The following is a 26,566-nucleotide window of genomic DNA, read 5'->3' as shown; positions in this document are numbered from 1 at the left end:
GTTTTTCTCATTTTTTTTTCAAACTGAGATCCATGGTAAGAAAATATTTACCACAGACTTAAGTACCACACACACTCAGAATACTTTTGAAAAAAATGTGTTCATGAAACAATATTTACTGCATTCAGTGTGCTCTGATAATTCTCTTCTCTTTATTTTAATGGTATTAGTATTAATAATATTTTATTTTAATGTTATTAAAATTATTAAATTATTAATTTTTAATGCTGCTATGACCTATCCAGTTGATTTCAAAGTCCACTGATGGGTCCTTCAAACTTCCAACCTTGGAAAACTTCTGAGAGCTAAGGCTAGTTCTGTGGAAGTTCATGGGTGCAAGGGATGTTTAAGAATTGAGGCCACGTTGTCTTGACATTCACAGACAAAAGGCCTGGTCAAAAAGCCCATACAAGGGCATTTTAATTGCCAATAACAGACCATGTTTCCACCAATACATTCAGTATAAATGTTTTCTTCCCTCCCTTCTCTGGAGGATAATGTAAGAAAATCACCTTTCACAATTAGGTAGAATAATGGTGTTTAAATGAATTACCCAATTACCATTAGGAAGTAATAAGGAAGCAAGTGAAGGATGACTATGGGTCAGAATTGATGAATTCAAGGGAATGTGCAGGTAGCAATTTAGCATCTTTTAAACACATTCGAATATAGTAAGCTGCATTGATCTGGGAGTCACACCAGTAAGCCAAATGGACATTATTCTAACAGAAACTGGAACTTTTAAGGACTGGTAAATCATGAAAAGAGCATGGAAACAGAATGAGATTTTGGTTTGTGTTGATCCATTTCAGGTGGGAAAGGCCAAACTGTACCTTTCAAAAAATTCAAGCGGCACTGAATTGTTATAAACAACAAGCATAGGCATTTTCGTTTCCATTGTGTAGAAGGAAGTCAGCAATCAGGTGTATAAGATAAGAAACTAAAGCCAAGGAAGTCATGGAACCTAAGCGAAGTGACTGAAGCCACATGTCAATGCCTGGGTACTGGCTAGATCTCTTCTTTCCAATTGCAATGCAAGCAAGCAAACAAGCAAAGAGAAAGAACACCAGCACCGCAGTTGGTAAAAGACAGACAAACTGGTGAGAGGGGAGTACTGCTATCTTTAGTGGGTCTTGGAGTAGCTCTGTGTGAAGAAGGATTGGGTAACCTTTCATACTTCCTCCTGCACAGTTATTCTCAGATTCCATATGGGGAGTACAAAAATAGTGAAGAAAATCTCCCTAGTTCAGAGTTGGGTACCATGCGGAGGCTTAAGAGATACTTTTCAGTGGAAGAGAGTGGAATATTTTTACAACAGCAATATTTTAGAGTGATGATCAAAGATCATATGCCTTATATATTTTATCCCTAAATGTTTCTAAGGAAGATGTTTTTTTCCAACAATTCGCTAATAGGTAGTATATTTAGTGTATATATGTTAGGATAAAGATATGTTTAACAGACTGGAAGGCCATATCACAATATTCCTCCTCTCAGAGAAAGACCTTTCCACAACTCTCTTACAGGCCCCTGACTCTTACTAAAAGCCAGCTTTTTGCTCTCTGCTGAAATTATTCTGACAGCTTTGACAGCACATTATCATTACAAGATAGTGGTATACTTAAAGATAAATAAGGATTCATGGAGAATTAAAAATAAAAAGAATTAATACAAGTCTCCAAAATACCAAGTTAGAATATCAAAGGTTACTCAGATAAAAATTTGATATTTTCTCATTCAAGTAATCATACCTTTATATGGGTAAGCAAACAATCCATGCTGTGCCATCAACAATCATCCACTTCCACATCACACAAAAACAAATACATCTCATTTCCAAGATTTGTATAAAAGAAATGATGATATTTTAACATCTTAGATTTCTCAATATGGATTTGTTCTAATTCCAACTGATTTTCTCTGTAACTCAGCCTTTTTCACTTTCATAAAAAAAAAAGGAAAAGAAAGAAAAGAAAAGAAAAGAAAAGAAAAGAAAGAAAAGAAAAGAAAAGAAAAGAAAAGAAAAGAAAGAAAAGAAAAGAAAGAAAAGAAGAAAAGAGAAGAGAAGAAAAGGATTCCCAGCAGGATCTTTTAGTTACATGGTAGATTTTTCTAAGTAGATTGTATAACTCTTGCTCTTATATGGTCTATTAATAAGATATTACGCTACTACACAATTTACTAAATTGCAAAGGTTGGTCATTCTTACTTTCTGTGCAAATCTAATCCTACAAAAAGCACATGCACATTCATATGCACATGGTTAAATACTCTCAACTCTAATGGTCCCTTACTAAGTTATATGATTAAATCATTTGCGTGGTTTTTTTTTTCAAGAAAGTTCTCTATGACCAAAAATAAAAGTTCAAAACAGAAAGTGAAGAGTGTACCTGAGTTTTAAATGACAATTTTTATTCATTTATTTGTAAAATTATCCACTTATTTTAAGAGCACCAGCCAGAATGAGAGTTTGGAAGACTATATATTAAGAGGAAAGATGAAACAGATGCAATACACAGCTAAGATCAAAGAGCCCCATCAATTCATTCAGAGAGTCAAAATCCAGCTGAGCCTCAGAGCCCTGTCTGCATAATAAGAAAGGTTGACTAAAACATAAGGATTAAACAGATGAGCTGTCTCCTGCAGAGGCGTGGGAGGGAAGCCCCACTGAGACACTTGTAAAGACACTTTGGAAGTGCACACCTGCTCCTCCACAGTCAAACATACAGGAGACCAGCCTGGCCAAAGATGGTCTACAAAATTGCCAGTTTTAAGAAAACGGAATATATGTCCTAAGAATGTCTTTTTTTATTTGTCAAGATATTTTCAGTCCAGGAAAATGACAAATTAATAAATCACCTCCATTTTTCAAGGTGACTTATCAAATGCTTGCTTTTCAAAATCAAGTGTGTATTTTCAAGTGTGTGTATTTGATTCAAAATCAAGTATGTCATGAGACAGTATTAGGGAGCTGCCTACCTCATGATCAATTTCTTTCCAATAAATGGTGCTTTTCTTGAGACCACTTTGAGTAACACTGGTAAATATATGCTAATTCTATTTTCCATTCCTAGGAAATTATCATTCTTAGTAGTAGATCCCAATTTTTATGAACATCAGGCCAAGTTCTACTCAGAGCTATGCTAAATTACACAATTCAGTTCCATACAGCAAGAATACAGCACAGAAATCAAATGCATTTAATGTCCTGGGCCCGTGACAAATGGTACATTTATTCTAATGACTTCACCACAAGTTATGTTGTAGCTACTGATAAGAAATTATTCTGAACATAAATACAATTTTCTTTTAAGAAAGCTAAGCTAAGCATGCTGGGCCTTTAGGCTCTACTGGGAAAAGATCGTATGGAGTTATAACATTAGACTCCAAATAAAATTTAAAAACTTTACCTTTGGTATGGATTAACTTTCTCAAGCACAGCATGTACGGTGATTTAAACATGCAATTAATAGACCAAAATATATGGTAAGCATCAGCTTTTGTTTAATTCACCAAAACAAGCAATCCAATTTTGCAGCGAGAGCAAGAGTCTCTCAGGAGTACACAATGAGCTGCAAAACATCAGGAAGTGGCTTCGTGGGGTTGAAGTGCAGTCTTTGACCTGCTCCCTAGTAGTCTAATTACATGATCACTCACTCAACCAACCAACTAACGAACTGTTTTTACAGTGTGGATTACGTGTAAGATGCTATGAGGGATACAGAGAACTATAAGTAACAGTACTAAACTGTAGGTGTCAAACGTGTGACATGGATAAATTCTGTAGAAGTGGAACCTTGTGGGTTAAAGAACTGGAGGTCTTTATTTAAGAGGTGGGATTGACTTAGGACCTGAGGGATGAGGTGAAGGGGAGGAAATTGGTTTTCAAGGGGAAGTACAGAGATAAAAGAACATAGAATCCACTTGGAGAGAGAGAGATATATCATTCCATTTTGCTGAGACATATAGAGACATGTGTATGATGTTAAAAGGGAAAAGAGAGGGCAGCTGGGTGGCTCAGTTGGTTAACCATCTGTCTTATGGTTTTGGCTCAGGTCATGATCTTAGGGTCCTGAGATCCAGCCCTGCATCGGGGCTCCATACTCAGCAGGAAGTCTACTTGAAAATCCCTCTCTCAGTCTCTCCCTCGGCCTGCTCTTTCTCTAAAATAAATAAATATTTAAAAAAAATTTTTTTTACAGATTTTATTCATTCATTCATGAGACACACACGCATACACACACACACACACAGAGGCAGAGACACAAGGCAGAGGGAGAAGCAGGCTCCACGCAGGGAGCCCGACATGGGACTTGATTCTGAGTCTCCAGGATCACACCCTAGGCTGAAGGCGGCACTAAACTGCTGGGCCACCCAGGCTGCCCTAAAAAAATTTTTTTTAAGAAAGGGAAGAAAGGTAACTATGAGGAACCTTTGCTGGTTCCCCCCACTCTGCCCCATCTTTTCAGACATGTTCTCTACCAGTAGTCTGGAAAATCACTTTGCATTTCTATCAAAAACTCATGATCCGGACATTGTGGATCAGAATCTTCAGAGATAAGAAATGAGAAACTTGATTTTGAACAAACACACAAATGAGACTATTTTTAATGTCTTAGAGACAATAGGGAACCTTTAAAGTAGTTTGGAAGAAGCAAACTGAAGGATAAGCTAGGACTTTGGGAAGTGAAGATTCTGAGACAAGAAGAAACACTGAGCAAGAAGTCAAATCAGAAGTTTGTTTTTTTTTTAAAGATTTATTTTATTTATTTATTTTAGAGAGTGCAAGCTCGCAGGAGCATGGGAGGGGAGAGGGACAGAGGGAAAAGATCTCAAGCAGACTCTGCCCTGAGGGTTGCAGCTGACCTGGGGCCTGGGTCTAATCTTAAGACTCTGAGATCATGACCTTGAGCTGAAATCAAGAGTTGGACGCTTAACCAACTGAGCCACCCAGGCGCTCCCAGATCAGACGTCCTTGTTTTAATCTAGATGCATGGTAAGAATAATCACCTTTGCTCTAAAAAATAAAAATAAAAAATAAACTTCCATTTCTCTCAAAAGCAGAAGCCCTTAATCCTAAGTCTCACCACAATTTCTGACATATTAATATTCCAATGTCTTTAAAAATGATTTTGAAAGTCCAACTTATTTCTGTAAGACATAACTGTCACCTTTAAAAAAAACTTTTAAAAGTACACGAATCTACAGCTGATCACTCCTTTAAGTACCCATTTTCAGAAGGTCTCACACAAGTCTGACCCGTCAGAATAACATCTATACATACTATTCCATTGGTCAAAAATTAAGACAATAAATAATATTCTGTGCTGATGGAGGTACTAAGAAAAGAGGACTATTAATATCTATTTATTTATATAGGTATTATTTATACCTATTTATGAATAAGTTTATACACTTATTCAGGGGCAATTGGTAATGCCTAACAAAAATTTAAATGTCCACACTCTTTAACAACAACAAAAATACTTCTAAAAGTCTAGTTTAGAAAAGTACCTACAGAAGTATATAAGGATGGATAGTGCATGGACGCACACACACACATACACACACACATAATGTAATCATTAATTTACAGAAAAATGATGGAAATAATTTATAAGAGCCTCAGTAATGGAAGAATTACATCAAGGTACATATATATTACAGAAAATGGTGCAGTTATAGTCACAAATTCTGAAAATCTATGTGTTGTTATGGAATAATGCTCAAGATAAATAATTTAAAAACCAAATTATAAGAATATGTATATGTATAGAATAATCCAATTTTCAATGAAAAAGGCAATGTGTGTTAATAAGTGTATTTATGTACGTCTCTTTATTTATAGAAAAAGCCCCTAGGGGCACCTGGATGGCTCAGTGGGTTAAGCATCTGACTTTGACTCAGGTCATGATCTCAGGATCCTGGGATGGAGCTCTGCCTCAGGCTCCTAGCTCATCAGAGAGTCTACTTCTCCCTCTCCTTCTGCCCCTCATCCTGCTCGTGCTCCTGCTCTGCCCCTCTCTCTCTCTGAAATACATTTTTTTTTTAAAAAAGCTCATTAACAGTAGTAGGATGGAGGAATAGCACAAGAAATAAAGGGTGAGGTTTTCACTCTAATTTTTACATGTCTGTATCATTTATTTCCTTAAACAATAAGCAAAAATTCTTCTGTAACTTAAAAAAATAACTTAATATTTATTTTTGAAGTTGTTACAAAAATGAACCTAGTATTTGCAAAATCTATTAAATACTTGACAAGAATTTTAAAAACTTCTGAATATAAGTGACACTTCAGAAGTGTCACTTCTAAAGATGGTGTAGAGGGGAAACCAGCTTCCTTTCATTTTGATTAATTACTTCTCAAAATTTAATGGACTTGCAGCCTTTAAAAATCATTCAGATACGTTAACGATTCACGTATTGACTTCTACTTTACAAAAGCCTTTCCATTTTAATTAATCTATCAATCTTCCCATCTGATGGAGGAAAACTTTATATTTGCATCTTTAAAGACGAGAGTCTGAAATAAATAGATACACATAATATTAGAGCTATAGCCTAAATTATATAATTATGCTGCTTGATCATTCATTAGATACATCTCGTGAGCCCACCTTCACTTATGTTCTGATTTATATGCGTGGTTCCCACAAAATATCAACTTATATGAGAAGACTAAATATGAACACTAATTTTCATTTACGTATAATAGCAATCTGTTTTCAAAATGCTTCCAAAATTTGCTACTTAATGTACCAACTTCATACTATGTAAAAGATGGGGTTTTTCCTAAACCAACATCACAATTTTTAAAAATTAGCATAAAGCTAATTTATGTATTTTTTAAAAGTTAGAAAATGTCTTTTTACTCTTAGAGAAAATTCTTAAACATTATGGGAAAAAAACATAACTTTATCATGAAATTCTCTACAGTTGGGTAGATTTATGTATTTCTCAGATCTCATTTTTCAAGTTTTTAGCAATTGGTTTTATTTATTTATTTTTTTTAAGATTTATTTATTTATTTATGATACACAGAGAGAGAGAGAGAGAGAGGCAGAGACACAGGAGGAGGGAGAAGCAGGCTCCATGTTGGGAGCCCGACGTGGGACTCGATCCTGGGACTCCAGGATTGTGCCCTGGACCAAAGGCAGGCGCTAAACCACTGAGCCACCCAGGGATCCCCTAGCAATTGGTTTTAATTGGAATGCTGCTCCTTCCAATTCTAAGAAATATGAAAGGAAAAATTAAATATAAATAGTTGTATGATATAAAATGAAATCACATTTTAATATATTTATTTATTTTTATTTTTTTAAAGATTTTATTTATTTATTCATGAGAGACACAGAGAGAGGCAGAGACACAGGCAGAGGGAGAAGCAGGCTCCATGCAGGAAGCCCGATGCAGGAGTCGATCCTGGGACTCCAAGATCACGCCCTGGGCTTAAGGCAGGTGCCAAACCGCTGAGCCACCCAGGGATCCCCACATTTTCTTATATTTAATAGCACCAGTGGAATGCATACATTACAATAGCACCAGTGGAATGCATCCTTTGCTGTGTATGACACAGTGAAAGGAACAGCTTTACCAAGACTATTCATATAAAATATAAGGAGAAAACTATTTACCCACAGAATTTCCTAGAGTTTGATGGCAATTAGCAAATCTTACAGCTCTTACTTTGTTTAAATTACTTTTAAAGTCATGTTTTACAAATGGGGAGAATACTTCATCTAACATTAAGTTCCTGAGCTAAAGTACTCTTTTCCATACATGTAAAATTAGGAAGTTCAAGAAGATGACAAAAATAATATAAAATGTTGTCTCTAGATATATGACCAAAGGACATAGTCAACTCCTGTTAGAATAGTTTCTTCATCACTTAAGCATAAATACAACTGGAGGTTTCTCCACCATCTGGATCAAGGACCCAGGACTTTTAGTTAGAAATACTTTGAATTCAAAATTACACTCAGGTTGATGGAGAACATCTAGGAAGGACCAAAAATAATTCACCAACAAGGGGCTTATAGAAGAGATAAAGCATATACCTATGAAACAAATTAGAAAATATTTTTCAAATGTTTGAGTGTCACTATGTGTAGTACAGTCATAGACTAAGAGGGTGAGCTACAAAAACATCCATAATTTCTCTGGTACTTTTCAAATCCTCAGGTATGGTCATTTTCCCTCCTAAGTATAACAAACATGAAAGCACAGATCACAGAATATGCGTTTATTTTCAGCTTCCTTAATGCTAGCTTCCCTGCTTCAACCTCACCCCGGACTTATCACCTTGTAGCCATGTAAGAATTCCACACATCAGAGGTAAAAATACTAAAGTTCCAAGGCACAGATTAGTAGCTTAAGGGTGTTGTTTGCTATGATGACTTTTATTTCTTTCGACTATCAGAAAAACTTACTCATTTAATAAATACGGTTGAGCTCTACTATATGCTTGATACTGTGTTTGGAATGATGCTGGGAAATCGGAGACAGAAGATAAATAAATCATAAGGTCCCTAAACAGACATGAATTGGTTTTCTTGTTTTTTCTTTTTTTTTTTAGAGTTCCCTCTCCCCTAAAGTAATCCAATTATCTTTCCTAGCAATGTCTCCCAGGTCCACCATAGCTTATTTCAATACCTTAAAATACCCTTTATTTCTTTTCTTGTTTGTTTATTTTAAAAACCACAGTAGGTATCCTTTACATGTGCTAGGCTTATGACATGTGTGTATGGTTTTCTGTTTGTTTCCAAAACACCTCTTAGGTCATAAGGTGAGGGCTACTGGACAGAAAGAGCAATACAAACATATTAACATTTGTTCTAGTTTAGGTCTAACTGTAAAAAAGCTTAGAATGAAAAGGAAACTGGGTCAATTTTAAATTTAGGCTACACAGACCATATCAGAAACCTAAACTGCTCCCCAGAGACTTCTTTATATTCCCAGTTTAGTTGATGTTATTTGAGATTTGCTTTTGTCTGGACTTAATTGAAAAGTGTCTTTCAATGTGAATACTATCATGCAACACACCCAGGTGTAACCAGGGTTAATGTCACAGCTTTAGATGTGAGAATAATCACTATTAACTTTTCTAAAGTTTTCACAAACCAGACCCTTCAAAGTACTGAAATTGGTCTCAAAGCTCCCCAGTGATTGTGCCACTATAGAACTTTTTGCTTTTTCTCAAAAATACTTCAACTTCATCAGCAACAGATGAATTCATTAACTTCATTATTAATTCAAATGATTTTTTCATTTTTGTAAGCTCGAGAGAAACCAGCTCTCTCTGTGTTCTATAAAATGTAATCCATCTCTATTATAGTCATGAAAATGGTATTTGTCACTTTGCTAAGAAAAAAAAATCAATATATCATCCAAGGCTGAATAAGCATTTAATGCAATGAATTGAAGATGGTTAGAGAAATTTAGCTTGCCAGGAGTTTAGGACAAGATAATCGAAATCCAGAAAATTCACAGAAGGTTGGCCAATGAAATATATAGATGTGCCATAGAAATTAATATTTGGGCAGTAGAATAACCTGTCATCTCCAATCCTGGTAAGAAAATGGATTTAGACAGGCAAATCTCCAAGGGGTCACCATTTTAAAAAAATGAAAGCAAAATCCAAACATCAAGAAAAGATTTGAATGTGGCTGTTAAATAGGGAAGGCTTCATTCTCATTTCCTATAAAATGTACCAGATTAGAGGGATGCTTTTAGAACTGCATAAATGTAAAAAAAAAAAAAAAAAAACCTTCAAGGTTAGAGACCTGTAGGGAGATTGCCATTGGAAATAGTTTGGCTTGGAGTTTTTGGGGGGCTGTTGTTGGTTGCAGTGGTTAATGACACAGTACAATGGCATTGTCGAGTTGCAGGGCCCAAAGCACAACCTGCCAGTCTCCTGCTCAGAGAGGACCTCTGATCCTGTTCTTCTAGCTTCTATTGCGTTACCTCCAGCAAAGAGAAAGCTTGCCCCCGACAACCTCCTGTCTTTAGAATAACTCTTCCAAACAGAAATTTCTGTCTTGAACTGAAATCTACTTTTTAAAAAAACTGCCACTCTTTGGTTCTAGTCCTGTATTTGGAACAACATAAAGTCAGCCTTTCCTTTGCACCAGTCCCTTAGATGCTTGAGGTCAACTATCATTTCCTCTGGCCCTTTTCTTTTCTGAACATAACCCATCTAGGCCCTTCACCCATTTCTCCTACTACACCACTTACTGTGCACACGGTCTCAGAAAATTCACGGTGCATTCATAAAATTCTTCCCAAGATACTTCAATTTATCAATATCTCTTCTACTTTGTACCATCAAGAGTGAACATAAGAAAGCAAGTATGTTCAATAAGCATAAAATCCATTAGAGCCCTGATTTACTGTGATTGGAAACTACAATATAAAAGTGAATTCCTTCTTTCTCACAGTAGCTTCACGGGATGTGTTTTACGTTGAATTTATGATCAATTACAGCAGAAGCTCTATAGAGGCAGGAATTCTTGTCTGTTTTGTACACTGCTCCATCTTCAGCACTGAGCACATGGATGGCCTCAATAAACATTTGGTGAATAAATGTAAGGAGTAAAACAGCCATTTGAGGATGCTAGATCTTTGCTTATTGCATTGTTAACAAGCTACGTCCCTTCCATTCAATACTCATGAAACTGATTTTTAAAATCCAAATATAGGGCTATGTATCTGTTGAATATTGTCTGGGATTAGATCAGGCATTTGCGATAGCTGAAACTGAATGCAAGTACCTACGCATGAAAAAAAGTGTGACTGTAAAGCAATGGCTTCCATCAATTTGCCTATGAGGCCTGATGGATTCAAAGTCATTTGGTTTTTATCATATCCTATACTTTTCAACTGCAAAGTAAACATCCCTCTGTACATTAACTTCACTTTTTAATCCTGCTCTAAGTCATTATTTCATTACCCTTCAAGTGATAGTCATCATATCCTACATGAGACAACTGAGACATAGCAAAATTAATAACCAGCTTTGGCTCATACCAAAGGAAAATTCCAGGATCAAGACCCAAATTCAGGTATCTCTTGACCAAATCCTATGTTTTCCACCATTCCATGCTCCCCGTTTTATAAAATTGAAAGATGATGGGAAAGAGAAAATCATGGCAAGGAATTTCTAAAGAGAGATACTCTCTAATAATCTTATCTTCCCGATAAGGAGAAGTACCATTCCAAAGAGTTTATTATAAGTTCCCAGTAGAAAACCATTTTTTCCTTAAGATATTTCCCCTTTTCTCCTCTATAGTCTCCAACAACTAGAGATTAAAATACTAAAAGAAAATTTTAACTTTGAAATTTACATCATATTTTTAATTTTCACTCCGATGACTAAAGAAACTGGTAGAGGTAGAAAACAAAAAATTTAAGGCGGGGAGAAACAAGACCCCAATCTGGACTCTGTGTGAATAAACTGTGTTTGCACAATGACAAGGCAACTTCTAAATGCAACTTTAAAAAACTGTGCACGAAAAAATTTTTTTTAAAAAACTGTGCACACATACAAAAAAGATAGTATTTCTACTTGTTTGTTCTGGCTCATGAAAATGAGCCAGAAGAAACTAGTGGTAAATTGAAATTTAAAAAAAAAATTGTTGGCCATTTTGGTGGGTGTCATGTCACATAGAGCGAATATACATGACAATAATTTGTATCATCTGTTGTCCAGAAACAACTCCCTGTATGCTAAAAAGATCAAGGCAATTTTGACCAATGAATTCAAACAACTGCCAATTCAACAAAAATATTCCTTCCAAATAGGCTAGCTAACATTCTACTGAGACAAACTACATAATCACTTGCTTGAATAATGGCATTATAACCATACAATGTACCGACCTTTTTAACTATCTTGAAAATTCAATTTCTTATTAAATAAGAGCACATGATGGTTCATCTTCATTTGTAACAAATCTGTGGATGCTCAATTCAGTTCATAACTTGCTCAATTACAAAGTAAATAAGCAACTCATAGAAATCACTTATTAGGGGGCAACAATGCAAACCAAAGATCTTATTTTCTTTACGGGCTTAAACTGCCCCTCTGTAGTTTTCATGAATAGAATTTTTTAACGCCATTTATTCTTGGCACTTTCAATAAGTGTTCCTCATAGAAGTTTAACTGTTAACTTTCATCAAAATTACAAAGTTGCTTCATTTCTGAGGTCCCGAACAAAGCAATTAAAAGTACTTCTTTGTATTTAATGTGGCAGATGGCAACATCTTAAGAGATAAGTTACACTAAGTCTTCTGGAAATATGTCTCCTCCATTGTTAGGTCTCTGAATATAAATGTGCTTAGGTTAACTGATTTTTTAAATAAGTTTTATTGATTTATTTTTTAAGTTTTTATTTATTTCTTCATGAGAGACACAGAGAAAGAGGCAGAGACATAGGCAGAGGGAGAAGCAGGCTCCCTGTGGGGAGCCCGATGTGGGACTCGATCCTGGGACCCCGGGACCACACCCTGAGCTGAAGGCAGACGCTCCACCACGGAGCCACCCAAATATCCCTAGGTTAACTGATCTAACCGTGCTAATTAACTTACTCAACAAACCTTCATTGACCACCCACTATGTGTCAAACATCATGCTACATCACGGGGATTTGAAGAAATAAGGCACAATTCCTTTTCTTCAGGTAGGTATACTCTAGTGGGTAAGACATAAACAGGAGCATAAAATGTGAATGTGGTGAGGTAAAAATAGAATTACAGAGTATTGTCTAAGTTCACAAATGTCACTGGTATCCAGAAATGTGACTGTCACATAGTAGGCCCTCAGCAGATACTTGTTGACTAGATGAACGACTGAATGAATCTCAGTTGCCTGAGAAACAGAAGAGCTACCTGCCTACATCGAGTTCGGGCACTCATGCTGCAGACTGGAGTGATGGATGAGGAGGAAATGTTTGATTTTACTTGCATGTTTCCAGAATATTCTGGCTTCATTTGGGGAGGAGAAAGGGAAAGGGAGCAAGAGAAGATAGAGCCATCTTAACTGTCCATCTAAGAGGATTTTATTTTAAGGTGATTTCTCCTAGATGGCAGTCTCTGAGCCTGTACCTTGGAGAAAAAGCGCAGTTACTTTCATGCTGATCACACTGAAGCCCTAAGTTATAAAGGGACATATCTGGATTTAAGTGGTTGAAAGCAGAACTGGGCCAGCAAGTTCACTATATCATTCACTATGTCACACCCCAGCGAACATATTAATGAAAAAGCTTTTTATACTTGAAGGCAGACTTCACATTTCTGTGACAGTAAATTAAAGATCTGACTTAAGACACCAACAGAATAGAGTAACTCTAGTTAATCAGCTGTATGCCTACAATAGAATCTTTACAAATAAATTTATAATTATCCCTTCTCAAAGGTCTATCTTTATTCTCTCCTGCTAACTAGGATGTAAGTGAGAATTCAAGCAATTACAAAGATAGCTGTTGAGACAAAGTAATAATGGTCTCCTGGTTAAGATCCTATTCAAAGGATGAACCTTCTAAGAACTCATTTTACTATAAAAACTCAAGAAAATTAAGCCAATGAGTCTAGGTTTCTTCCACTTGTGCCACCTTACACAATGACGAATCTAGTAAAGAAAAGAAGCTGATTCCTGTCTAAATATTTGTCCTCTTTTAAAGCTGACTTAGAATACATTAAGTTTCTCTGCTGAAACTTCCAAGATTGTAGTAAAAAATAAAAGCAGTGTTATAAGCCTCAATTATTTAGTGTCTGCCACCTTACATCACTGCATTATCACTTTCAGGCTTTTATATTTTGCCCCACTGTCTTTCTGTCATATCCCCGGATTAATTTCTAACTCTGGGTAATTAATTAATAGATTCTCTGTTCTCACTCCAAAGCTATTCAATGATGCTGAAAAAACTTAGACCACTGGGAAGATTGATGCCATTACAAAAGGATGCCTTCAGAAACTCCTTCAATGCATCTCCCTGCCCTAGTCCTCATGAGCGCTCTGACAAATCTTCACCACTCCTCTCTTGTCCACCCTCAGCTGACTACCTTGCTTCCTACTTCCTAAAGAATAAAAGATCCCAAGAGGTGCAAATATCTTCATTTTACCAGCTGACAATCATCCTGAGCTTCTTTCTTTCTCTCTAGCAGGAAAGAAGCAAACATTTTTCTTTCTAAGGTCTCTCCTTCAGATGGATTAACAACTTCTAGCATTAGGTAATCGGTTTGGCTTCTGCTTCTCTCTTTCATTATAAACATATTTCCTACAAATGTGCTTCATTCTTTTACTTTTTCAAAAGTCGTCCTTTTATCCTACCACTGCTTATAGCTACCCTTCTAGTCCCCTCCTTTCCTTCAACACCAAATGTGTAGAAAATGTAGGCTGTCTGCCATTACTCTTACTTTTCTCCAGTCATATTCGTCATTGCATCCATTGTAATATGGCTTACGTTCCCACTAATTCAGTCTTTCTGACATGACCATAAACTTCCTTATTTCCAACCAAAGGTTGGATGCTTAATCTTCATACTGCTTGGCAGCTTAGTGAAATCTGGCACCCGTAAGACTCCCTTCTGCTTAAAATCCTTTTTTTTTTTTTTTTTTTGCCTTGGCTCCCACAGTGTCATTCTTCCCTAAGGTTCCCTTGCTTCACTCTCTCCTTTGGTAGACTCGCCCATCCTATTCATTCTTTCAATGTGAGCTAGTTTGCTAAATTTCCCTCCATGGCACTCTTCAATGCTTTTCTCCTCATTCTCCTAGATTAGAGGTTGAGGAGAAAGGTGTTCTGTTGTTACATAAATATTACCCCATTTATTTAGCCAACGTTCACCTGTCTGTAAAGGTACTCGAAAGGCCTTAAAATTCCTTTTGAGTTCCATGGCCTCTGGAGATCCCTACTAGGATTTCTTTCAAGTATTTCAAACTTGATATTTATCTCCCACCCCATCTCCAGTAAATTATCCCACTCTCAGTACTAATATGAATGGCATTATCATCAGTTACAGTCTTCTGACCCAGAGCAATTTGCTGCTATCCCTGACTCTTCCCTCTCTCTGCCTCATCACATTCGTTGGTCGCTAACATTTACTGATACTAACTCAGAAATATTTATTGAGTCTAGCCTTTTTCCATGATTGACAGAGTAAGCCATCTTTAAAAAATAATCATAAAAACAGGGCATTTCAAATCATAAGACCATTTAAAAAAAAGTGTAATCATATATCTTGGTTGGTCGCTTTCTATAAGATTAAAATTCAGATTCCCTTTGCATTCAAAGCTCATCACCAGGCAGCCCGGGTGGCTCGGCAGTTTAGCACCATCTTCAGCCCAGGGCCTGATCCTGGAGACCGGGGATCGAGTCCCACATCGGGCTCTTGACATGGAGCCTGCTTCTCCCGCTGCCTGTGTCTCTGCCTCTCTCTCTCTCTGTCTGTCTGTCTCTCATGAATAAATAAATAAAATCTTAAAAAAAAAAAAAGCTTATCACCATCTGGCCTCATCACATCTTTTTAATTCATTGTTTACCTCCCCTCCTTCATATGTACATCTACCCAAAACCTCACCATACTGATTTTCCATGGTAATTGTGGGCCAACTTTGCAGGTGCTATGTTCTCTGCCTAGAAAGATTTCCCCTACATTTTCATCCTGCATCCATTAATAATCAGACTGAATATCATCTTTTTAGGTAAAACCTTTTCCAGTTACCCCACAGAGCTATTGAAACTAACAAAATCTTCTCTAATTTTTTGTGTGGCAATTTATCCATTTTTCTGTCACTGATACCACAGTATAGTCCTTTAGAACAGAGAAGTTATTTCACTTGTCTCTATATCTCTAGAACATGGCACAGCGCCTGGGAGATAGGCAGTAGTCAGTACATATAAAATTGATATTTTTGATACATATTTTATATTAATCACTGAAAATTAATGATAAACATTCAGGTAGGGGAAGAAACTCACCACACACCACTATTTTAATTTCAACATGTCTATCATGTTAAACTCAAAGGCTACCTTTACAAATTAGCTAAACATGTAGATAATAAAGAAAGTAGATTTTTAAGCCATTTTATAAAGCTATATTTATGGGACAAATTAGGACTGTTAACAAGATAGCCTGAAGACTAACATATTCCTGTCAATTATAATATAAAATCTTATGTGGACATGCATGTTTATATTTTCAGTCTATTTATCTGACGTATATTAAGAATATAATGTATCATGAAATGTACTTTAAATAAATAGTTTAATGTCTACTTCTATTAAAATAAATGGTTTTTCAATAATAAAATAGATTTATTTATTTATTTATTTATTTATTTATTTATGTCCACATTTTAAATGACTCACACCTTCATGTCTTAAATATATTGTATACTTATCCTGTTGTCAATGTATAAGAAAATAAACTGCTTCTCAGATATTTAGACCTAATCATATTTTCTTTCCATCCTATTTGAAAATTTACAAATCAAGTGTTGACCTGCTTTGGTTTTTTTTGCAGTAAGAATGATACAAGTGGAAGTTTTCCTAAATTTGTTTGAAATACTCTGCCATGGCAGTGATATCAAAAATTAAATCCAGCTCCAAAATTTTTTTGGACTATATTGAAAACTCTAGAAGAATAAAAATAAAAGTGATTTTGGTAAAAACAGAAGCGACCATGTATTATCCACTACATTACCAATATGCATCCACAACTACATACATCTTGTTAATAGAGAAGAAGAATGAGAGAGTGAGTAATACAGGGCATTGTCACCACCTATATTTATGGTTTTCATGAAAGAAACCATTTGCAATTCACAGCAAAAAGCCTAAAGTATTCATTGCTGCAGAAGACAAGTGTTGCTCTCTGTGAGTTTTCACTATAAACCTTTTCAGTCTTTGTTGTCATATCTGAGCATCTGCTACCCTACAGTAGGAGAAGTCTAAACACAGCCCCATGCAGCTGTCAAGTTCTGTTTTAAACTTTTGTCAAAACCCAAATTCTTTGCAAGCAGTCATTCATTTGAAATTTGTATTCCTCAATGATTACTGGGGCATTCTTAACTGTTCCTGTGCACTCGTGATCCTGTAACATAATCACAGGAGTTGGGTATTAATATTTTTCTAATTGAATATCTGAAGGGAAACCATCACACTGATTTTGCCTCAGACACCTCTGAATAATTTGCACACATCTGACAACTAAATTTCACCTGTTTCAAAGTATAAATCCCAGAAAGAAATGAGAATCTAGTATCTTCCAATTAAAATACTTTCATAGGCCATCAATAGCAAAGTGGAATAAAAGTGAACATATCACGAAGATTAAAATGAGAGGCTCTCAAATAAGGGTGACCACGGTTTCCAGGAAGGTAATCCTTCTTATATTACTTCCTTTAACACTTCCTTCTACAATCACAGAGAACAAGTCTAAGAGTCATTTATTCCATTTCCAAAGGGTAGAACTCAGTAGAGCAATAAGCAAGAAGAAATTACTCATTTTCCTTATCCTTATATCCTGGATATAAAGCAAATTGAAGTCTGAAACCATATGTATTAGGAAATCCAAGATATGGTGAAAATAAATATAAAAACAAATACAAATGACCCCTTTTAAAGCATATAATTTTTTTAAGAACGTTTTCTTCATGTTTCTAAAAGGAATTCAATACTCAGAGTTCTCCTTTATTGGTAATACAAAAGCCAAAGATAAAAGCTGAGGTTTTATGATACCACACCCACTAAACACATACGTTATTGTGCTAATAATATTTTTAGGATGATATTTTAATATTGTGATGAAATGCTAAGATAAAATAAGAAGTGTATTTTAAGAAACGTAGTCATTACAGTTTGGATTAAACCTAGTCATTAAAGTGTGTGTCTTTGCATTCTTAATCAGGTATTTACATCTTTCAGTTGGCTTGAAATGTAATATACTTTAATAAGATAGAGCCATAATAATAAGTGATTAAGAAGGCCCACATTTCTTGATCAGATTAAGAAAATTTCTGTAAGTCCATGAAGAAAGCCTATAAGCTCTGCAATTGTGTATCTGTGGTTTTAAAGAATTCTAAGAATGGACAGCCAATAAAGTGGGTTCAGAAGGCTCAAAGCACATGGGAAAAGGTGCAGAGCTGGCTTTTAGTAAGATGTAAAGAATGACGAGTAGAACAGAAAGAAAGAATTAGGTGGGATGAGTGAAGAGGAAGACAAAGCAAGAAAAAGTAGGCCAAGATCAAATTTTGCATTGGGTGTATGTGATGGGAGTTACCACTTGAAGTTCTTGAGCAAGGGAGTGACATATTCAATACAGAAGTCAGCAGGCAGGACTCAAAGGGCTATAATGGGTTTTACAGAAGGGAAAAAAAGATGAAAGAGCGAGTAAAATGTCGTAGTAGTTCAGTGACAAGGAACATAAAGACTGCCATGTACATCATGAAGTGTTTTACCCCAGTATTCTGTCTTTGTGCACCAAAGAATGTGGCTCACTTACATGACCTTGATACTGATTTCAAGTGATTAGGGATGTATTTCTCTCCATTTTTCCTCTAAACGTGATATCACAGTCCACAGGTCAGAATTCACAGCTCTTTGGGGTATGTATGGAGGGCGACACTGTTTCACACTGACCCACAAAGTATCATTGTTGAATATCTGAACTAGTCATCAATTAGGTTCACATAAACATTTGAACTTACAGCTTTAAAGTTAGAAGGTCTTTACCAATTTAGAAGTTAAAATTAGAAGACCTAGCATGGCAAGATCTATATTCTTACATAACAACACATTATTTTGATTTTCAGACAGGGCATGCCTTCTCCAGCTTGCCAGAGTCCCCACTATTCTCTGGCATTGCTCTGCTTGAGGCCCCTTCAAATTTTAATGTGACCTGCCTGGCTCATTTGAGTTCCCAATCTTGGATCTCAATCTTCCAAAATGGATTTATATTTTGAGATACTTTCCTCCAGTGGTTTCCCTAGCCATGGAAAGTACTAATAAACAAAACTTATCTTCATATACGGACTATTGCTAACAAAGAACTTTCCTAATACAATCCACACAGGCACCCTATGAGCTAGGCAAGGTATTTTCCACCATATTGCATGAAAGAAAGGAAAGTGTAGCAGATCAAGAGACACATGTAAGCTGACCCATTGCAAGCGTCTGAGGTGGCACCAGGTCTCACGTCTTTTGTCCCCTGTTAATTGGTCTTCCCATTCCTGTGAGCTCCCAGAGCTATACCCCAATTCTTGTATCTTGAGTTTTAGCCAACAGGTCTTTTTTTTTTTTTTAAGATTTTATTTATTTATTCATCATAGACATAGGAGGAGAGAGAGGCAGAGACACAGGCAGAGGGAGAAGCAGGCTTCATGCAAGGAGCCTGATGTGGGACTTGATCCCGGGACTCCAGGATCGTGCCCTGGGCCAAAGGCAGGCGCTAAACCGCTGAGCCACCCAGGGATCCCTCAACAGGTCTTTTATGACATCCAGCCCTATCTCTCACATTCGCTCAACATCTGTTCCCCCTCCATTCTATCCTGGGACTCCAAACTCTGCCCAATCTCAGCCTCTATTCACTGTTGGCTAGCTTCGATGGATCCTCCAATTCCCACCTGAAACCTCACTGCCTGAGGAAACTTCCTCAGACATACCCCGCGACCTGGTGCTATCTCTCCTTCTTAGTTACACCTATGGTGCCCTCTACTTACCCTGTTGTCACATGTTCAACTCTAGGTGACTATCTTTGTCTCCATCTGAGCCATGAATGCTACAAGATTGGGAATAAGTGTTGCTCATTTTTTTGCAGTGTCTCCAATCCCTAGAAGAACTCTGCTGGTACGTGACAGTGTGGTGTCAAGATTTTGGTTTTGATTGTAAAAATAGTGTTTTAATGGCATCAGTCTGTCTTAAATGAATAGCAACTGACATTTATTGAGCACTTCCTATCAACTTCTTTGGATGCTCAGATGTCTTTATTCAGATCAGAGCTGCATGATTCTGGATGGCAATAGAGTGTATATTTGTACAAAAATAAGATACAGGGATTCACTTGTGCCACTTTCTTATTATCTAGGGATATGCTACCTTCATCCTTTAGTTGACATGGACTATAGTGGTGAGACTCCTTGCCAATGACCCTAAATTCTGTGTGGCCCCACCCAGGGTCTAGTTTCCAACCAAACATTGTCAGGCAGCTTATTTGGTTCATTGGGCAATTTCTTCCTGCTGTTCCACATTATCTTTTTTCCTTGTTGCTGATGTCTGGTTTGCCAGTTAGCAATGCATGGTTACAATCTTCATTCTTTAAAGTGTTTATTTTTTTTTATAAGTACCATTCTTTTTCCCTGGAATTCTTTAAAAAAAAGAAAAGAAAAGAAAAAAAGAAAGGAGGAAAGAAAAAGAAAGAAAAAGCTGTTTTTAAACATCTAATCTCCCTAAGATTACTTACTCACTTTCATTTTCTAAAACAAAAGCCTCCATTTTGTCAAGACTCCCATAGCTAAAATTGAGTAGAGATTGCTTACTTTTTTAAAAATTTAAAGCTATCTTAGGTATGCCTTGTCTCATAGATCCTGGAGGCAAGGCTAAAGTCCCATTTAATAGTAGGGAGCTCATTAACCACTGATGAATTTTATCATGGGGAAGAAGGAACAAATATGATCACATATGCTGAGTTTTTGAAACTAGAAGGAAACTGTTAGCAGTCAGTGTGGCAAAGACAGTAGGAAGATGTTGTGAGCATGAATACAATTTTGCTTTTAACCACTCTATGTTTTAGATATTGCCCAAACACAGAAAGGTGATGTGGAGAAGCAGAGAAACAATATGAAAATATTCCATAAAGACAGCAGTTCCATTGGGAGGCCAAATAAGAGTCCCCAGAAAACAGGTCATGAATGAAGAGTTCAAGGAAAACCACACTGTACAAAAATATTGTATTTACCATTACTGAGTTTTGTTTTTGTTTTTGTTTTTGTTTTATGTAGGCCCCATGCTCAGCCCAGCACGGGGCCTGAACTCATGACCCTGATATCAAGAGTCACATGCTCTACTGACAGAGCCTACCAGATGCCCCACTGTTACTAAATCTTAAACTCTTATTTTTCCAGCTCTATATTGTATGTCACCTACTTGTGAAGCCTTTTCTGACTCCATAGCTTGAGTTTGTCACTTCTTCGACAGTGATAGGTCTATTGGTCCCTCCATTTATTACGGTGCTATGATGTTCTAAATCTGTACCTTGTGCCTCCCCAACCAGGCTAGAAATAGAAACTCTTTGGAGGTAGAACCAAATTGCCACAGTTGTTTCTCCAAGATCTAGCAGTCTCCCACAGGATCTGGCACTTAGTGGGCACTCCATAAACAAATGATCAATATTTAAATGATGATATTAAGCTTAAATAATAGATTAGATACCAGGGCAGGGCATTGCTTAAGAACAAGAATGGAACTCCATCTGAATTTCAGAAAACTATGGTCGTTAATGTAACGGTCAGCAAAGGGCTCCTCTATAAGGGCAAACAAGAATCCTCTATTTTCTACCATCGTTTTTACCTTCACCGAATGCAGAGAAAGTTCTATATTAACAAACTGTAACACTGGTAACACAATGATTGCTGCCAACAGGTCCTCTAAGGTGGCATCTCTTCCTTGAAGCCAAAGTCCAAGTGAGATCTACCATAACCAACATGTATGCTGTGTAGATGCAGCATTTCAAACAGTAGTGATGTGTTTGGAGGGCTGGGCCAGGAATCAGGCAAAAAACAGTTTTGTCTTGAAATCTGAGACATGATTTTGCTAAATAAAAATCAAAAATAGTGTCTCTGACATTTTCTGTTTATTAAGCCTTTTTTCTCTCATCTATTTCCTGCAGACACTTCTGCAGATGGAGATGGAGATAGGCACCTGCTACAGATCCTGTTCTCCCTTGGGAAATACACATTTGCTGTTTTTCATAGCCATTCTATTTTAAAATTTGCTTTCAGGAATGCTGAAAAGGGGAAGTTGCTCAGCTAACTTGCTCTGCCCAGAAGAGCACTAACCACTGTGGGAACTAACCAGTTTGCTTTGCTGGCTTTGTGTTATCATGCTTCTTTTAATTTCTTCAGCCTACTTCGATGCAGTGGGAAAGAATATTATTAATCAATGCAACAATGAGCCTGTGCCCTGGAGACAGAGTGATATACCCGTACCACAGTGGTATCTTCATTATCAAATAAATGAATTTATAGCAGTCTAGATTTCTTGGTTCTGTAGGTTATGAGATGATAGGCCTTCCAATAATAGACATATCCCATATAAAATTCAATTTGCGAGGGTATATTGTTAAGACATGCTGCTGAACTTTAGTGAGATAAAAAAAATACAAAAACAGGGGACGTGGCATTTAATTTTATTTTCAACCTGGGTATTTTCAGGTTTGTTGAATCTAATAATACATGAGTTTGTGTTTTGAATGTCTTTATTAATTTTATTTTTCCAGTAATTTATTTTAATTATATTTTTACCAAAGTATCAATCCACAACAGATTGTAAATTCAGAGAGAAGAAAAAAGGTCCCCTTTGAGAATGAGAGCACTCAGAATGGCAGTGCAGCATAGTGTGCAGGGTCAGGCTGACCTGGGTGGGATTCCACCTAGAACCATGGGGACAAGTTACTTAACTTCTCTGTGACCCAACTGCCTCATATGCAAAATGTGCCTAATGCTATCTCTATCGCAGGATCCTTGGGAAACCCAGGAAATAGTGGTTTGGTGTCAGAGCCCTGTTTCCCTACAATAAAATGGATATAATACCACTGCCGCAAAGTTGTTGTAAGGATTAGATAATTGGGTAGCCTTGCAGCCCAGTGCCTATTTGGTGTCTAGCAAAAACTCAGTTAGCTGTTATTATTATTGAAAAGTATCTTGCCCATAGTAGCTACTCAATAAATACTTTTATTTATTTCTCACTTTTGCATAGAAGATTCTGAAAATGTTAATGCCTTGTGGCCTTACTCCAAACCCCTGAGTGACCCGGTGGCATGGCCTGACCATGCCACATACAGAAAGTCTACAGAATGATCTGTACCCTTTGAGAAGCCATTTGTGGATCTAGCCCATTGGTGTGGACTCCTTGTTTACCAGTGGACATTTGTTTCTCTTCCTCTATTTTCATGGAGAACATTCTCCTTTGGGCTATCTCTGATTCAATGACAAAGCCCTGACAGGAGGCAGCAGACAGGGGTAGGAGAAGGCACCGAAGAGTGATGTCAGGTAATGAGGAAAAATGTCAAAGAACGATAATTTGATCTCTTCTTTCACAAATTACTAAACATAATGTGTCTCTGCATGCCCTCTATTAAAAAAAAAATTGCTTGAGGAGGTAGGCATGATGGGTAAAAAAGAAGACCAAGAAGCTTCTATACTACTTTTGACTTTAGAGAACGCTTTGATTTGATTGTTACAACCCTCTGGCAGACCCTTTTATTCCCACTTCACTGACAAACTGAGGCTGAGGAAGTAAATGGTTTCCTAAGCATATACTGCTGCTGAAGGCATACTCTAAACTTAAACCCAGCCCTTCGAACTCTGAAAAATGTGCATAGAAAGTGTTACATATACACACAGAGTATTTTAGGAGAACATCTCAGCCTAATAGTTTGATGTGCAAACAACTTGAAATCATGAATACAGGCCTTTTGTGAAAGAAATACAATAGGCAACTGACAACGAAAGCATGGATGGGGTGTGCACAGAGAAAAGGGGATGTATAGCCGAACATAAAGAAGAGTATTAGGAAAAAATGCTCAAAGGACTTCAGCCTGTGGTCTAAGGCATAACTAGGTTCAAAACTCAGTCATAATTGGAAAAAAAAAAAAAAAAAAAAGGAAAAGCTGACAGATATTCCTAAGTGGCCCCAGGCTTAGAGAGGCAGCCTTTGAGGATGTCAGACAACCCCCAGGAGAGCCCCAGCAGGCACCTTCCACAGGAGGACTAACCTTCCTCCTTGGCCCAGTTAACCACTCCCACTCTGGGGAGATCTCCTGAAGGCAAGGGAGAGATCATACTGTCAAATAAACTTCTCCAGCTGCTGCTGGATGCCTGCGATCTCATCAGCTCAGTATTTGATCTTTGATAAGAGGTTAGTGACCTTGACAAGGGCAACACCTCAAATGTTCTCCGTCATCTAGACCTTTATGTGGATAAATTTCAGGTCATTGCTTGAAAGGAGGTTTTACCAGGAAAGGCAAGAGAGGCAGGGTCTGGGCATCGAGAGGCAGCGAGGACAAAATGCACCTTCTGGTACATTAAAAGCTGGCAATGCGGAAGGCGGATATTGCCTTTTCACGATGTTGTCTAAGATTAGCCATCCTTCTTTGACTAATGCATATAGAAAAATTGTATATATGGGGTATGTGAGTAGCTGCACAGACATGCAATAAATAGGAGCGATACTAAAGATGGTTACTGACGTTTATTGACCTCCTACCATACGCCAAGCACTGTGCTTTATACTCATTATTTCCTGTAATCTTTACAGCAACCCAAGGGGGGGTGGGTATGATTACTTTCCTCATTTTATAGCCGAGGAAGCAGGGTTAGAACTGTTTAAACAGCTAGTAAGCAGTACAGCAGGAACTCAAACCCGTCAATCCAATTCCAGTTTAACTGCTATGTTTATGCATTAACTTAAGCTGCCATGTTTTCAGAGGATGACACAGACACACACGCATCAATCAATACCGCAGACCCTGCAGCAGAGAAGACAGAGCCACCATCCACTGAGTTTTTAAGCTCCTGGTTTAACACATACCAAGTACACAAGAATTAGACAAACAAGGAGAACATGCAGCAGTTTATCTTCAGAAAAGATGGGAACCAAGGAGCGTAAGAGTGAAAATGGAAGGCGGATGGGGGTGGGGGTGTGTCAATCTTTAGGTGTGGAGCATGTGCAAAGTAGAAATGGGAAATGAATAACTTTCTGTGCCTCTGGAAGGTAGGAAGTAGAAAAGAAGCTTTAGAAAGCTTCTAAAGCGTGAAGGGATTGCGTTAAGCTCAACAAAAATTTACAGATTTGATGGGGCTTTCTGCTAAATTCTGACAATGACCAACTAAAATCCCTGGGTGGAAAAATGTGCCCAGGATCAAGGAGCTATGGCAATTTACAATTCACATATCTATTGCCAATTCATCTGTTTCACACCCCTGTGAACCTCTATTTTGTACTTTACAGATTCGAATAGGAGCCTCTGGGATAGTCATCAGTGTTGGGGGAGAGGGGTGAACTAGTATCTGGCACATAGCAGAAGCTAAGTAAGTGTTCTTTGAAAAATATCAAAGAAGGGCAAACATGGCACACACGTCTCAAACATCAGATTTTCTCAACAGTAAGCAAATTAAAACTCTTTCTTTAATAAAACAATCACGATATATAATGAAACAGAATGTAAAATGTGAGCCAATTTCTAAGCTAAAACCCAAAGCTTCGAATTAAAAATGCACTTGCTTTGGTACCTGCTTAGGGTCACACCCACACCCCAGACCCTGAGGGAGTCCTTGTGGTTTCCCCTCCACCATTCTTATTACTTGGTTGAAAAATGTGTACAAGAAGTATATGTGTGCAAATAGGTGAGTGCACATATTCAACCCAGACCATGGACCACTGCCTTTCATGTTTAAAAATGAATCCATTTAAAGGAACTGCTATCTTTATGTCATATTAGATAGAAATGGTACATCATTCCTTTTAGCTTATTAAGATAGTGTAGTGGGGCTCTGAGAACCATAGCAGCTGAAGGGGAACTGCCTCCTTCCCTCACTCCTCACCACCACCATTAGGCTATGATTCACATCTCACGTACTTATTTGAATGATCAACAAAAGAAGGACATTTTATTCTCCAGCCTTTTTCATTTAACAAATTAGAAAAGAAACACCCACACAAATCATCCCCTACCCATTTACCCCTTGCTCCCAGCCATGACTATCCTGGGCAAGAGTCTCGAAACCAGAAAGCAATAAGTGAACAAATGCGAGACCTCAGGCAACTGGACATCCAGAAGGCCATTTAATGCACTCAAGTGCAGTGGAGGTTAGCTGTGCCGGGTGCCTGACAGGATATGGCCAGATCCTTGGCACCGTCACTTCAGTCAAGGAATGCACACGGTAACTGTGAAATATTTTGATGGTATTGATCCTGAACACTTCTTTACAAAATAAATGAGTACCTGAGATTCCTCATGGACCCCAAGAGACATTTATAAGTAGGAAATCTTTGTCAAGCTGAAGCTAAATTGGCTAAAGAATCTGTCTAACTGCTAAACTGGAAGGGACCTCATACTCTTGAAAAGATCCCAGGTTCACTCATGGTGCAGGCATCCATGGCCTTTCATCATTCTTTTTCTTTTCTTTTCTTTTTATTTCTTTTCTTTCTTTTTTTCTTTTTCCTTTTTTGCTTAAACCTCAAAGGCAAAGTTATTTGATTTTCCCACTGCACCTTCTATTAACTTCTGATTTGTTTGATAAGAAATATCCATATTATGACACTCATAAAACATAAAACAAACTAGGGTTCTAG

General features: G+C 37.2%; 1 non-coding gene across 23 annotated transcripts in view; it reads right to left on the bottom strand.

Moving 5' to 3' along the window:
- Positions 1 to 26,566, bottom strand: part of LOC102156315 — a 232,546-nt gene that overhangs the window by 164,537 nt on the left and 41,443 nt on the right. The window lies entirely within an intron of this gene.

Source organism: Canis lupus, chromosome 15 (assembly GCF_011100685.1).
Source record: "Canis lupus familiaris isolate Mischka breed German Shepherd chromosome 15, alternate assembly UU_Cfam_GSD_1.0, whole genome shotgun sequence".
Taxonomy (NCBI): Eukaryota; Metazoa; Chordata; class Mammalia; order Carnivora; family Canidae; genus Canis; species Canis lupus.
This window is presented reverse-complemented; position numbering and strand designations above follow the sequence as displayed.